The sequence below is a fragment of the Myotis yumanensis genome, unplaced genomic scaffold (genome assembly GCF_028538775.1).
Source record: "Myotis yumanensis isolate MYYU_CA2020_CCGP unplaced genomic scaffold, mMyoYum1.0.hap1 SCAF_8, whole genome shotgun sequence".
Lineage (NCBI taxonomy): Eukaryota > Metazoa > Chordata > Mammalia > Chiroptera > Vespertilionidae > Myotis > Myotis yumanensis.
Window position 1 is genome coordinate 90,580,725 of NW_027223759.1, and position 6,310 is coordinate 90,587,034.

Below are 6,310 nucleotides of genomic sequence, written 5' to 3' on the forward strand. Positions count from 1 at the left end.
TTTGCATTTGATGAAAAGTTCCCCAACACAATACTATCAAACCAAATTTAACAACATTAAAAGTATGGCATACTTTGACTAAGTGGATTTTGTTGATGGGGTGAAAAGTTACATTATCACACAAAAGTCAATCAATATGATATGCCAGATAGTCAGTAAAAAGGGAAACACCATAGAATCATCTCAATTGATGAAGAAAATTCATTTGACAAATCCTACACGTTTTCATGATAAAAACACTCAACAAAATAAGAACAGATGCAAATTACCTCAACATAATAAAAGTCATGTATAAATATCCACATTAACATCATACTCAATGATGAAGACTAAAGGTGTTTCCTTTAAGGTCAGGAACAGAGCAAGGATGCCTGCCCTTGCCACTTCCCTCCAACACAGTAGTGGAAGTCCTAGCCCAAATAACTAGCAACAAAAGAAGTGATGCATCTAATTGGGGAAGATGGAAGTTAAAATAATAATTTAAAAAGTTACCTTTGTTCTCAGATGTAATAATTATATGTGTAGATAACCATAAAGATTACACATGCATGCACACACAGATACACACACTGTTAAAATTCTTAGAACTCATAAACATAATAAAATAACAGGATGCAAAATCATCATGTAAAATTCAGTTGTGTTTCTACACACTAACAATGACCAAGCTAAAAAATTAATTAAGAAAACAATTCCATTAACAATAGTTAATGGAACATTAACTATTTTTTAAAATATTTAAAATATTTAAAATTTTTAAAATATTTAAAAATATACCTAACTGAGGTAGATACTTGTATATGAAAAATTATAGAACACTGCTCAAAGACATTTAAAAAATAAATGACTGAAAAGGAACTCTGTGGTCATGAACTGGAAGACTTAAATAATATTATGATGTTGATACTGTGTAAAGGAATCTATAGATTCAATGAAATCTCTATTAAAACTCAGTTGCTGTTTTTTTAGAAATGGAAAAATCTATTATTATTTTTATATGTGATCTCAAGAGACCTTAAATAGCCAAAAGTAAAATCTAGAAAAAGGACAAACCTGCATTTCTTACATTTTCTAATTTTAAATTTGATTAAAAAGTTATGGTAAACAAAAAAAGTGTGGGCACTGTCAGCAGTGGGCAAGAGAGTCCCTGGCCAGAGATCACTCTGGTCAGAGAGCGTACTCTGCTCTCCAGTTCTTGTCTTCTTTGTAGGAATAAATTCAAACAAGACACAACTAATAATAGCAAAATTGGGTGAGAATTTATTTGTAGGAAAGCAACAGATTCAGTTGGCCAAAACCAAACCCTGATGTCCATTAGGGGAGGCCAGGGGATTGTCAAGGGCGGGGAATAAAAAGGACACATATGTAATACCCTTTGTAATACTTTAAGCAATAAAAAAATTAAAAAAAAAAAAAAAAAAACCCTGAGCGAGCAGCTTAGCTGCCTGAGACTAACCAAGCGCTCAGATATTTGGGAGTTTAGAGGATTTACAGCCCTAAACTGGAATGCCCCTAGGCAAGGAGCAAGTCACCCCCTCCATAAGGTTCCTTCATTGTGAAGGCTGGGGAACCTTTTTTCTGCCAAGGGCCATTGGATATTTATAACATCATTCCATGGCCATACAAAATTATCAACTTAAAAATTAGCCTGCTATATTGGGTCAAACCTTTAATTAACTCATCCCTAAGGCCTTGGCAGGATAAGACCAAATGATTTCGAAGGCCTTATGTGGCCTGCGGGCCACACATTCCCCAACCCTTTTCTAGGTGCTGCGCCACCAGTTAGACCACATCCTGGAGGGGCTCGGAATCTTTCCTGCTCACATAGGGGCCTGCTACCTCCATTGTCTATTTTCACCTTGTTATGTCTTGCACTTGTGTCTTCCAAGTCCCAGTTGCCTCTCCCAGCTCATATTTTTCTATCTGGCTATTCTAACATTTCTAGCATAAAGACAGGTATATAGAACAATGAAATATAAATATAATAGAGAGCCAAGAAATGAACCCTCACATATATGGCAAAATAATTTTTGACAATTCTACCAAGTCCCTCTAATAGGAAAAATACAGTATTTTCAATGAATGATGCTGGAAAAATTGGGTACTAACATGAAATAAAAAAGTTGGACTTTTATTTTAAACAATTTATAAAAGTTAATACAAAATGGGTCACACTCTACATATAAATGGTAAAACTATAAAACTCTAAATATAGAATTACTATTACAACTCCACTACTGGATATATACCAAAAAGATATGATCGAAGGGACTTGATAAGTATCTGTATATCTATGTTCATAACAGAATTATTTACAATCACCAAAAGGTAAAAGCAATCTAAGTGTAAATGAATAGATGAAAGCATAAACAAAATTCTACAACATGGTGAACTTTGACATTCTGCTAAGTGAGATGTATAGTCAGAAAAGTACAAATATTTCATGATTTGTAGTAGGTACATAGCTAGTTTAGTAAAATTCATAAAGACAGAGTATAGAAAGGTAATTGCCAGGGCCTGGGGAAAAGGGAGGAATGGGGAGTTGGTATTTAATGTGCACAAAAGTAACCAAGTATGGGGTTTTGAAGTCAGAAAACAACCCACAGGTTCAGCTAACCATGGAAGTTAAACTCGTGAGACAGGTTCTGGCTTAGAAGGAAATGGGTTTATTCAGGAGTCAACAACTGAGGATACAGCTGGCTAAGCCTTTGAAGCCCTCTCGGCATCTCAGGTGTCCTGGCTGGGTTATAGGGGAACCATCAGAAGAAGGAAACAGGAATTTCAGTTTCTCTGCTCTTCTCTAGGTGGTTTCAATGTTATCTCCTATGTGCTTAGTTTCACTGTTCCATCTGCAGTTTTACTGCTGAAGTCCAGAAACAGGGCATGTAGGTAGCATTCCTGCTGGTTCTGATGTGAATTGCTGACACTTGCCCAATTCTGTGATAAGGGTCATTCCTTGATCAGATAGGAGCTGCAACTGCTGATGTCTACAAAATACTCATAAGGAAACATTTAGTACATGAATTTCCTATGAGCTTGTAGTACAACCTATTCTAGTATATTATGGTTTAGCAATCACTATTATCTACACTAATAAAAGAGAAACATGCAAATTGGTGTCACACCGCTACCCTTCCCATTGGCTAATCAGGGCGATATGCAAATTAACTGCCAGCCAAGATGGCTGCCGGCAGCCAGGCAGCTTGAAGCAAATATGAGGCTTGCTTGCTTCAGTGACGGAGGACTCCAACATTCCCCGCCTGCCTTGCCGGCCTCTGAGCTTGCAGTTTGAAACATTGTTACAAATATAGAAGCTAAACAAAACTCTAGAAACCTGCTTTCAGCCAGCCGGGATCTCAGAGCTGGAGTTGAAACAGTGTTTCGATTATAGAACCCAAACAAACCAGATACCTGCTTTCAGCAGCCGAGGCCTAAGAGCTGGAGCCAAGCCTCAGAGCTAAAGCTGGCCCAGAATAAAAAAATAAAAGAAAAAAAGGAGCGGTTGGGAGCTTCAGTCACCCGCCAACCTGAAAACAGCCCTCAGCCCCTCACCCAGACTGGCCAGGCACCCCATTGGGGACCCCCACCCTGATCCAGGACACCCTTCAGGGCAAACCAGCCAGCCCCCACCTGTGCACCAGGCCTCTATCCTATATAGTAAAAGGGTAATATGCCTCCCAGCGTCGGGATCAGCAGAGCCGTGAGGCGTCCCGGCACCGGGATCAGGGGACAGGGGGCAGCGCCCAAACCCCCTGATCGCCCTGCAGCTCTGTGTGTGACAGGGTGCAGCACCCCAACCCCCCCCCCCCCCCCACGGGCCCTGCTCTGTGTGTGACGAGGTAGAGCCATAACCTCCCCATCGGCCCTGCCCTGAGTGTGACAGGGTGCGGCGCCCCAACCCCCTGATCTGCCCTGCTCTGTGTGTGACAGGGGGTGGTGCCCCAACCCCCTGATCTGCCCTGCTCTGTGTGTGAGAGGGGGTGGTGCCCCAACTCCCCTATCAGCCCTACTCTGTGAGTGACAGGGGGGAGCTCCTCAACCCCCTGATCAGCCCTGCTTTGTGGGTGATAGAGGGCGGCGTCCTCCCGCCCCCCCCACCATGAGCCCTGCTCTGTGTGTGATGGGGTAGAGCCATAACCTCCCCATCGGCCCTCCCCCAAGTGTGACAGGGTGCGGCCCCCCAATCGCCTGATCTGCCTTGCTCTATGTGTGACAGGGGGTGGTGCCTCAACTCCCCTATCGGCCCTACTCTGTGAGTGACAGGGGGGAGCTCCCCAACCCCCTGATCAACCCTGCTCTGTGCGTGACAGGGTACGGAGCCCCAACAACCCTGATGGGCCCTGCTCTGTGAGTGACAGGGGGCAGCGCCCCAACCCCCTGATCGGCCCTGCTCTGTGCATGACAGGGGGTGGCGCTGCAACCTCCCCATCTACCCTGCCTTGAGTGTGATAGGGGGCGGTGCCCCAACCCCCCAATCGGCCCTACCCTGAGCATGACTGAGGGTGGCATCGCAACCTCCTGATCCGCCCTGCTCTGTGCATGACAGGGGGCGGCGCCCCAACTCCCCATTCGGCTCTGTTCTGAGCCCGACCAGGGGCTGCACCTAGGGATTGGGCCTGCCCTCTGCCACCCGGGAGCAGGCCTAAGCCAGCAGGTCGTTATCTCCCGAAGGGTCCCAGACTGCGAGAGGGCACAGGCCGGGCTGAGGGACCCCCCCTCCCCTCCGAGTGCACAAATTTTTGTGCACCGGGTCTCTAGTGGTTTCAATAAACATAAGTTTAACATGGAAGACCTAATACAGCAACACTACCTACAGTGCATTCCTTTCTAGAACATAATTGGAGAATTACTATTCAAAGACTTTTTAAAATAGTAAAACAATATAATGGAAGACATTAGTTGTTGGAAGCTAGAGATCCAACACAGGAAGCAAGAAGAAATGTGTAGGATGGCAGTGAGGCACATTTCAGCAACATTGCTATGGACAAGGAGCAAAGGGAACCCTGTATATATGTGAAAGGTCAGGAGTTATGGGACATTGTTCTTCAGGAAGATAACATGAGTGGAAAAATATCTAAAGCATTTAGAAGTCTTTTGATAAGATTCTAATATTTGGCAAAGAAATCATACTAGATATATGAATGTAGAAAAATAAACCCCAAAACAACAAACAAGTACAGCCAAATGTAACCATAACTTACTATGGAGCTAAGTGGTAAATATTATACAATATCTACCTGGAATATTAAAAGTGGAGTAATTTTCTACCCCAAACTTCTATGTAACTTTTAAAGATTATGGGGACAAATATGAACTATATGTATAATAGATATTTTCATATTAGGAAGAAAAATGATCAATAAGACTTACAAATTAACAATACAATATCACTGTATCATTTAGAAATACAAAGATAAATATGATAATAACTAGAGAGAAGACAGAGAATACTGGCCCAGAGCATGCAGGTAGATGGATAGGTGGTGAGAGCTTGTGGATTTCTCCTGTTAGGCTTCTGTTCTTCAACAATAGCTACTTATGCTTCAGCTGAGAAGAAGAATTGAGAAAAAAGTTGGTGAATGAGGAACAGAGGAGAGAATTGAAATCATCATCTAGGAAACTGAGAGAGGGATGGACTTCTGTAGCAATAATAAAAGGTTAGGCCCTGCCAGTATGGCTCAGTGGTTGAACGTTGACCTGTGAACCAGGAGGTCAGGGTTTGATTCCCAGACAGGGCACATTCCTCATTTTTGGGCTCAATCCCCAGTAGGGGGTGTGCAGGAGGCAGCCAACCAATGATTCTCTCTCATCATTGATGTTTCTACCACTCTCTCCCTCTCCCTTCCTCTGAAATCAATAAAAATATCTTAAAAAATAATAAAATGTTTGTATGCTTACTTTTTAAGTTCTTTTTTAATGGTGTGTCTAGGTGTGTCAGTTAACTGTAATAAAGTAAAATGAATTACTTAAATCTCTTTATCATAATGTCAAATTATCAAATATGTCTATACTCTTTATCACAGTATAAAATTATCAAATATGTCTGTACTCTTTCCTGCTCCTATTATTTGGCTGAAATTCAATATTTTATAGACAATAGTTTATCAAAAGAAACTACACAAATGGTTGTGTAACTGCATTTCACATTAAAACATATAAATGAGAAGTTAATGGTTCCTGAGTCCACGCAGCCAACACGTTCCCAAGCACCGACCAGCCAAAACTCCTCCTCCACACCATCCCTGGCTGCCTTGCTTCTTAGGCTGGAGAGTACGTCCAAATGGGATGCTGATCTCCAGACTCTTCTATC